This window comes from Ovis aries, chromosome 4, assembly GCF_016772045.2.
Source record: "Ovis aries strain OAR_USU_Benz2616 breed Rambouillet chromosome 4, ARS-UI_Ramb_v3.0, whole genome shotgun sequence".
In the NCBI taxonomy this organism is placed as follows: Eukaryota; Metazoa; Chordata; class Mammalia; order Artiodactyla; family Bovidae; genus Ovis; species Ovis aries.
In genome coordinates this window covers 65,464,726-65,473,891 of record NC_056057.1, presented here as the reverse complement: position 1 = coordinate 65,473,891, position 9,166 = coordinate 65,464,726, and positions in this window count along the sequence as shown.

Genomic DNA, 9,166 nt, shown 5'->3' with positions numbered 1-9,166 from the left:
AGTCCGTGGAGGGCGCGTGCGCGGCGGAGGGGTCGCCCTCCTAGGAGCGGAGCGCGGATGTGGGGCGCCAGGAGGTGCGCATAAGGGAGGCTTCAGGCCTAGCCTGGTGAAAAGAGCACAGAGAAACTCAGTGCTGGGAAATGCGGACAGCCAAGCACCAAGTTCTATGCCGTAGACTGATTTTTTCCCCCTCTCGAAATACAGAAATTTGCAGGCTGAGTCCCGGAGTGGGAACAAGGTGGACTAGACAACACCAGACCAGGGAAGAAAGACGCTGGGAGGCTGAGTGGGCTTTGTCTCCTCGGCCCCTTCTCTCCAAAACACGCTCTCCACTTATCAGAGCACATTCGGTTTTCCAGTGCTCATCAAGAGAGACTTCATGTCCTGGTCTCAAGGCCAAGGGAAAACTCAAAGCAGCACCTGAAAGAGCTTGCAGTTCTGGAGAGTGAACCGTTGGCGTGTGGAGGGAAGGCTCTTCAGCTAGTTTGTGCTGCAATGCCTCGGCTTCCAGCTCCCCCCAGTAACTTCCAAAGGAGAGCCTTCAGCTTCACTAAGCGAGGCTTTTGTAACAGCCGTAGGCTGTGGCCCACTCTGGTGTGGTTAACTTGGTACGGCTTGCTAGCAAGCAGAAAAGTCACAGATCTACTCTCTAGTTTGATACAATTTATTCATAGATCACTAAACTGTCAGAAATGCCCACATAGACTTCACCCACCTGCATAACTTCCATTCTTGGCACAAGCCCAATCTGGAGAATGTACGTGACCAATTATAAACTAAATGCACACATTTACTGAAGAGCTGCTTTAGACCAGATTAAATCAACTGAATACACACCAAGATATGTATGTCTGGGACTACGGCAGAATCTAGAAACTAATTCAAAGCATCTTTATTAACTACAGTATGCTCTCACTCTGCTTAGTCTGACTAAATGTCTGTTTTTGATCCTTAAGATTCAAATCATTTAACAGATGGTTGTGTTCCTACTCTGTGCCAGGCTGGATCCTGGAGATGCAAAGCGTAAACAAGAAGGCAGAAACAAAAAAAGGGTTTGTGTTTCCTCCTCTAGAAGACAGAGAATCATTTAAAATATCTTTAAGGCAAATATCTTTTTATTTATTTTTATTTATTTATTTTGGCCTCACCGCGCTGGCATGTGGGATACTAGTTCCCGACCAGGGATGGAATCCCCCCACCCCAACCCCGCATGGGTAGCAAGGAGTCTTCACCACTGGACCAGAAGGAAGTCCCAAGGAAGAGAATATCTTGATAAGGTTTTAGAAAAATAATTCTGAAGCATGGTGCATATTGGACTGAATCTGGGGTTACTAGTTGGGAGGCTGTAAAAATAATCCAGACAGGAGGTGGAGAGAGCCCGAACTAATGTGAGGAGAGTGAAACAGAGCTGGACTTAACACTAGCTAGATATAATATGTAAGACTCAGGTACTAAGAGGATGAGAGGAAATAAGAAGTGAAGGATGAGTGAGTTTTCTGGTTAGGGTGACTAAATAGTAATATCAGTAACTATAGGAAAAGTAGCTAATTGTCAGGATAAGAGAGTACTAAAAGGTATCATTTTAATAGCTGTACAGTTAGGAATGCATATGGCTGCAAATAAAAAAATTCTACTGCAGTGGCTTAAAGAAGGGTCTGTTTAGTCACATAAAACTGAAGGTAGTTGGTTATCCTTGATTCAACAGCTCTAGAAAAGCAGAGCCCAAATGTCTATGATTCTTTTAGCATTTCTCTCATAATTGCAAGATAGCTGCAACAGTTTTAGCCTTTACAATAGTTAGTTGTCAGAGGCAGGAAGATAGGGAAAGGAATGGCTTCAGCCATCTTTTTCTTTTTTTCCCAAGAAAGTAAAAGCTTTCCCAGGATAATACTCCATACCCCAACTCAGCAGACTTTCACATACATCTCACTTTCTAGAACTGTAATTCAGCCAACTATAGCTGTGAAGACAGATTTTCCAGGTCTAGCAAAAGCCTATTTGGGTCAGAGAAGTAGCAAGCTGCTACTTAGTTAATACTTACAGCATTACTTTTATAACATTTAAAACACTGTGGGATGGCAGGCTGGGTTGAAGTTTCTAGAGTTTCCAAACCAATCTTTTTGGTGTTTTATCTTGACTGGAAAAAGAACAAGTCGAGCATCTATTCTCAAATATTTGTACATGTTTGCTGTTCCTTCCCTCCTCAAAGTTGTAATCCCCTTAAAAATCCTTAAAGAAGACTGCAGCCATTAGGAAGAGGAGGTTGCTGATTGCAAGAGGAGGCTGACTCCTTGCAGCTACTGTGGTAGAACAACTGTAAAGCGTCACTATAAACCTCAACACCACCTTGCCTTCTTTACAGTTTCACTTCTTAGCTCAGAAGCAGAACAATCACAGCTAGTTTGAGTGCCCATTTTAGGGAGATCATAAATCAGTATTTTCTAGCTTTTATACTAATTTTTTTTTTTTTTTGCAATGTAAAGTAGCTCCCTTGTGGTCTATATCTAAAACTACGCACATGACATTGTTTCAAACATTCCTTTTGAGTTAATAAGGCATTTTATTTCAATTGTCAAATGCCATGAAACAATTCTTAAGACTACATTTTAAACATTGTCATGATTCTAGGAAAAAAAGCAGAAATATTATAAAAATAAAAAAATAAAAATGTAACTGGGAAAATAAAGCTATAACTACATATTTTCTAAAGTTGAATTTTTGCTTAACCATTTCTAATGTTATAAATCATAATGATTTAAGGTACTAAGATAATCTAAAATATTCTTAATGTTAATTTTAACCTATTTACAAACCTTGGGTTTGGGGGAGGAAGTTACCAGGCCATCTGTGAGAGTGCACAATCCACAGTTGGTTGAATCTGCAGATGCAGCATTGCGGATAGGGAGGGCCCACGATAAAGTTATATGGACTTAGAGAAGGCTCAGTGCCCCTAAACTCCATGTTGTTCAAGGGTCAACCGTATACCCTTTCTATCTTGCTTCCCTATAATAAGTACATCATGGATACTGGCTGAAGAAGTTGTGTAAACAGGCCTTTAGCAATGTAATGGTATGGGGCAAGGCAGGTATTCTGTATTCCTACAATTATGTCTGTTAGTGAGCTTATATTGCTCATTGTGAACTTCACACATTTCGGGTCAGAAAGATCCCCTGGAGTAGGAAATGGCAACACACTCCAGTATTTTTGCCTGGAGAATCCCATGGACAGAGGAGCCTGGCAGGCTACACAGTCCATAGGGTTGCAAAGAGTTGGACACGACTGAGCGACTAACACTTATACACTTATGCACCATAAGAAAACTGCAGAGCTCCAGGAGGTAAAAGTCATGGAAATGTGGAGGCCCCATCAATGACTTGGTCTCCCTGGAGTTTTTATTTCTTAGACTTGTCAACACTGAGCTTCCAGAAATTTGTCAATTAAAGTTCAGGTTTCCCCACTCAGTGCTAGTTCCCATAGAGGTTGCTGCTTTGGGGCTTCACCAGTAAATTGTGATTCTCTGTATTTGCCTGTCCTAGAATCAGCCATTTCTTCAAGTTCTGATTCCTCCAAGTGGAGAATGGCATTTAGAAACCAAGATCTGAGGGCTAGGTATCCTTCTTGTTTCCAAAGATATTATTGCTTTAGGCCCTCTCAGCAAACAGAACCAGAAAACAGATGTAAGCTTCTGCATACACATGTATGCATGTATGTACATACATGTAGACCAAAAATTAAGGAGCCTGCCAGACTACAAACATGGGATTGCAAAAAAGTCAAATATGACTTAGTGACTAAACAACAATAACAGAAAATTTAAACAAAAAATGTGAATTAAAAGGATATTTATAAATAAAGAACATCTAATAATTAGTGGGTAAAATTTTTTAAAAATTTATGCAACCATTTACAAAATTTGAATACTTACAAGGCCATATAAAACAAATCCAAACTAATGCCAAATTATTGGCAACTTTGAACAAAATGCACTATAATTAGAAATCAATAATAAAATGTTAGCCAAAATAATCTGATGTTTGTAAATTGAAAAACTTTGTTCTTAATAATTCAAAGGATCATGAAAAGAACCATACTGCAATTAGAAAAAAGAGCAAAGAATGGAAATTAGAAACTATATAGAAATAAATTACTGTGAGAATTCTTCATAACAACTTGTAAAATGCAATCGAAGAGGTATTTAGAAGGAAATGTATAACTTTAAACATGTATATAAAATAAAAGTTAAATTAATTAGCTAGATGTCCAACTTATAAGCTAGAAAAATAAACAAGAGGAAATCCAAAGACCTTTAAAAATACAAATGAAAGAACAGTAATTACTACATCGGAAATAAAGGAGAGGAAAAACAACAAAACAGTTTGTACTTTGATAAGAGTAATGAAATGGATATAGTTTCAAGCATGTTGATCAGGAAAAAATATAGAGGACAAAGAACATTAAGTCTCAAAATAACATATTTATAGATATCACAACCACTTTTAAAAAATCAAAAATCATGAAAACTTTTATAGCTACAAATTGGGAAACTCAGACAAAAAGGACAAATTCCTAGAAAAATTCCAAGTTGTTAAAATCAAGAAATTAAAAAAACAGACATAAACATTAGATAAAATGCATCAATAGCCAAGTCTACTTACAAAACAAAATACACAGTGTAATCTTACAGGGAAGTTCTACTAGACTTTCAAGGAATAAATAGATAATCCTTGTCTTATGCAAATTGCTCTAGAGAACAGAAAAAGATGGCAAGTTATCGAGTTTATGTTACAGTATGAGGCTAGGATATCTTCAAACCAAGAAAAGTTATAAAACAATTCCACCTCTAGTCTTAGTTTCCAAAATTCCAAATAAAATACCAGCAAATGGGATCCTACAATGCATATTAAAATACATCAAGACCAAGGTGGGGAAATTCCCTGACAGTCCAGTGGTGAGGACTCCCTGCTTCCATTGCTGGGGGCCTGGGTTCAATCCCTGGACAGGGAACAAAGATTTCACAACCCGTGCAGCACAGCCAAAAATAAAAGAAAAATTTTTAAAAAGACCAAGTTGGATGCACCCTAAGGATACAAGGATTGTTTAACAAGCGAAAAATTCTTTAAAGAATCTGCTTTATTAGCAAGATGAAGAGGGAAAAATATGATTATTTCAAAGATGCAGGAAACCATTTGTTAAAGTTCAACATTCATTCAATATTTTAAAACTTCTCAGCCAATTGGAATAAAAGATCCTACTAATTTGCTAAAGGATGTCTCAAGAATAACCTACAATAATCCTTTATAGTGTATCATTAGAAATTAAATATAGGAATTCCCTGGTGGCGCAGATAATAAGAATCCACGTGCCAATGCAGGGGATAGAGGTTCAATCTCCAGCCTGGGAAGATTCCATCTGCCTCGGAGCACGACTCCTGAGCTTATGTGCCACAACTTCTAAAGCCTGTGTGCCTACAGCCTGTGCTTGGCAACAAAAGAAGTCACTAATGAGAAGCCCTCGCACCACACACACAAAAAGCTTAATTAAAATAAAGAAATTAAGTACAAGACAATGCTATCTGCTATCTATTTTCTAATTGAATATTGTGCTGAAGGTTTTAGAGATTAACATAAGATAAGATATTCATTGAAAAGGAAGAAACAAAATCCATTATTTATAATAGCTCATTTGAGTGTTCACATAGAACATCTAGTCAAATACACAAAAAATCGAAACTAAAGAGAGTTCAGTAAAGTTGCTGGAATATAAAATCAGTATGTAAATATCAATAGTATTCCTATATCCCACCAACACAGTTTAAAAATGTAATTTAAATCATTTTTCAATAGCAAGAAAAGCTGTAACTCTAAAAGATATTTATAAAAAATTATAAATTAGAACCTTGTATTTAAGATTTATCCATGGAGACAGATATGATTCTAGTTATTTCATTTAATTTCTGTGTAGTATACTTTATCTATACTACAATTTATCTATTCTTTTATGGACAATTAAGTGGCTTTCAATTTTTTTATAAGTAATGCTATAACAACAAACATTTTAAATAAAGAGCTGCTTGTGTGTATATGCAAGGTTTTTCCCAAGGATATTTTAAGAGGCAGAATTGCTGCTTTATGACTTCATGACACATTTTCAGCTTTTTCAGATACTGTCAACTTGCCCTCCAGAGTGATTTTTACCAATTTATACTCTCAAGAGTAACTGTCACTCCACTTCTTCCTCAACTCTTGGTGTTTTCAGACTCATTTTCCCCCCAATATGATAGTTATGAATGGCATCTCATTGCAAATACAACAAGAATGAAGGCTCCTTAAGAATTATAATTCTGTTTTCCTTCCCTGTTTCCTTAGGGCTAGAATTGTGCTGGTACCCTTATAGGTACTCAAATTTTGTGAATGGAATGAATGAATGAAGGATCACTAGTGAGGCTCTTTAGGTGTGGAAAGCAAGACCATCATTACATTTGTGTTTAAAATTTCTATCTAAAATCAGCATGTCAATTGAGAGGAAAGTAGAAATCACTTTGCTTTAATAAGAGATGAAGACTGTCAAAATGAGAGTGACACTGACTACACAAACACTAGAAAAGGCACTGGGTCTGGAAATCCAAAGCAAGACCTCATCCTACCCCCCTTCCAACTAGAACTGCAACTTAACATATGTGGACAGATTACTTAACCTCCTTGAATCTTAGGTGTCCTCATCTTAAAATAGAGAGGATAATAATAACACCCATTTGGAATCTTGAGCAGAGAACACACAGTTCACTAGCTGGACATTAATGCAAAAATAGCAACCACCATCTAACCTCAGACATCCTACCTAACACAAAATGCCTCAGTTGGCACAAAAACATCCTTACATCAATGGTCTAGTTGGAATCTATGGACCAGGTAGTACCACTCTGTTTCATTCTTGACATCTTCCAGCATTGCCTCAGATTCAAAGTTCCCAGTTAGCTGGCATTTCTGGGAACTTTCATTTCAGTCCTTCTTCCTGCTGACCTACCTACCAACTCGCCCAACTATGCAAACTAGAAGCCCTGTTTAGCTAAGCACAAGCCACCATATCCCTCACCTATTTGAAGCTTATTCCCTCATAAGGACACTCCTGTTCTGAGCTGCCCTCATGAGAAGATTCTTCATGCTCCCACTCTCCATGAACTCCAGGGCTGAGACATGAACACTAGCAGGTGGCAGATCCAAGCTTTCTGGGTACTTAAGATTATAAAATTCGGGGACTCCATTTAAGAAAAGCATCAAGTTATGAATACAAGCATCTTGTGATGTTTCCATCTCTCACCTTGCTGGTCACTCTGCCACATTCATTGAGGACAGAAGAACCTCTAAATGACTATAATATGAAAGAAGCTAAAGGAAGCAGGACACACCAGGGCCCTCCCAGGGTCAAAAGCCTTTCTGTGTCAGCCATTTATTGTTTATAGAAAAAGGTTTTCGTATCCTAGATATTCCCTGAGTTTCAAAGAGCACACTCAGTTACTAACTAAGGAAGTGAGGGAAGGCAGTAACAAAGGAAAAGCAAGACCAACATAACCTTTTCCATGGTTGTTAGCTTAAACTAATCCCTTGATTTATGACCCCAAACATCTGAGATAATGTCCTTTTTGGCTTCAACCAGCTGGCTCCAACAGACTTAAAACTGATGACACCTGGAGGGTCAATTAAGAATTGCGGCTCCTGAACCATCATGAAGGCTCTAAGTACAGAATAAAATGCCTCAACAACTGCTTTTGCTCAGTACTCTTGCCTGGCAAACCCCATGGACGGAGGAGCCTGGTAGGCTGCAGTCCATGGGGTCGCTAGGAGTCAGACATGACTGAACAACTTCACTTTCACTTTTCACTTTCATGCATTGGAGAAGGAAATGGCAACCCACTCCAGTGTTCTTGCCTGGAGAATCCCAGGGACGGGGGAGCCTGGTGGGCTGCCGTCTCTGGGGTCGCACAGAGTCGGACACGACTGAAGCCACTTAGCAGCAGCAGCAGCAGACCATCACTTACTAGTTTTCTTTGCAGGAACACACAGATCAATCATAGTCACCAATGAAACATCCAGTCACAGGAAGCCAGGAAGACCTCAATTGAGGTCTTATCAGAAAATCACAAAGAACCTGTACCTCCGTTGCCTTAAAAAACCTTGCACCCCAGCCCAGCAGCTCCTAGGATGGATTTGAGATGAATCTATCAATCTATTAATCCATCTTTTGGGTTGGTGTGTCTTCAGCAAGTAAATCTTTCTTTGCTCCAAACTCCAGTGTTTCAGTTTGTTTGGCCTCACTGTGCATCAGGCACACAAACTTGGGTTCAAAGGGGGTGACTCACAAAACTCCAGATTCCCAGATCTTTTCCTTTTTCAGAGCCAATGACTTCATGCCCACCTGAGTCCAACAAACCAATGGTCACCCTGTGGACCTAGTTATAACTTACAGCTACTCCAACTCTGAAATCCTAAACCTCAGATATCCATTCTCACACCACAAACGCCCTCCTCTAGCTTTTTCATTCTCATGTATAAGACTTCCATTACTTTTTCTTAACTTGATCAGCTCCTCTCTCCCTGACTACATGCTAAGTCACTAAGTATGGTGAGGTAAGTAAGGCATTTAGGGAGCACAGTGTATGGAGGCGCTTACACTCAGGGTCACACAAGTGCAGGGTATGCATATGTGTTATGATGTGTTACTTTAACATCTCACCATTACACTGAACTTTCTTGAGCCCTTGATTTCTCTTCCTATAAGCCCTGCATAACCACAGTCCTTGATGCACCCAACCATTCTGTCTCTCCCAAGTGACTGAAAATGACGAGGCAAGTGACATACCACTGCAGATGAGGGCCAATACAAATTTCTGAATCTCATCCCCAGGTCAGCCCCTAGTTCTACCAGCAGCTCTTTTCCATCTATAAATTACAGCTCCTTCCATTCCTTGGGGCAATATGGCAGGCATTGTTAGTACTATTCCTACCCCTCTTGACTGAAAATATAGTAATACCAAGGTAATAGAATTAAATTCCTGCTTTCAGGATGTCATTTTTCTCCAACCTCAAAGACTCTCCTGTCCAAGACCAAGCACTGCAACCAGGCTGGACTACTCTCCCATTCTCAGAACATCATCTTAACATCCCTCTCT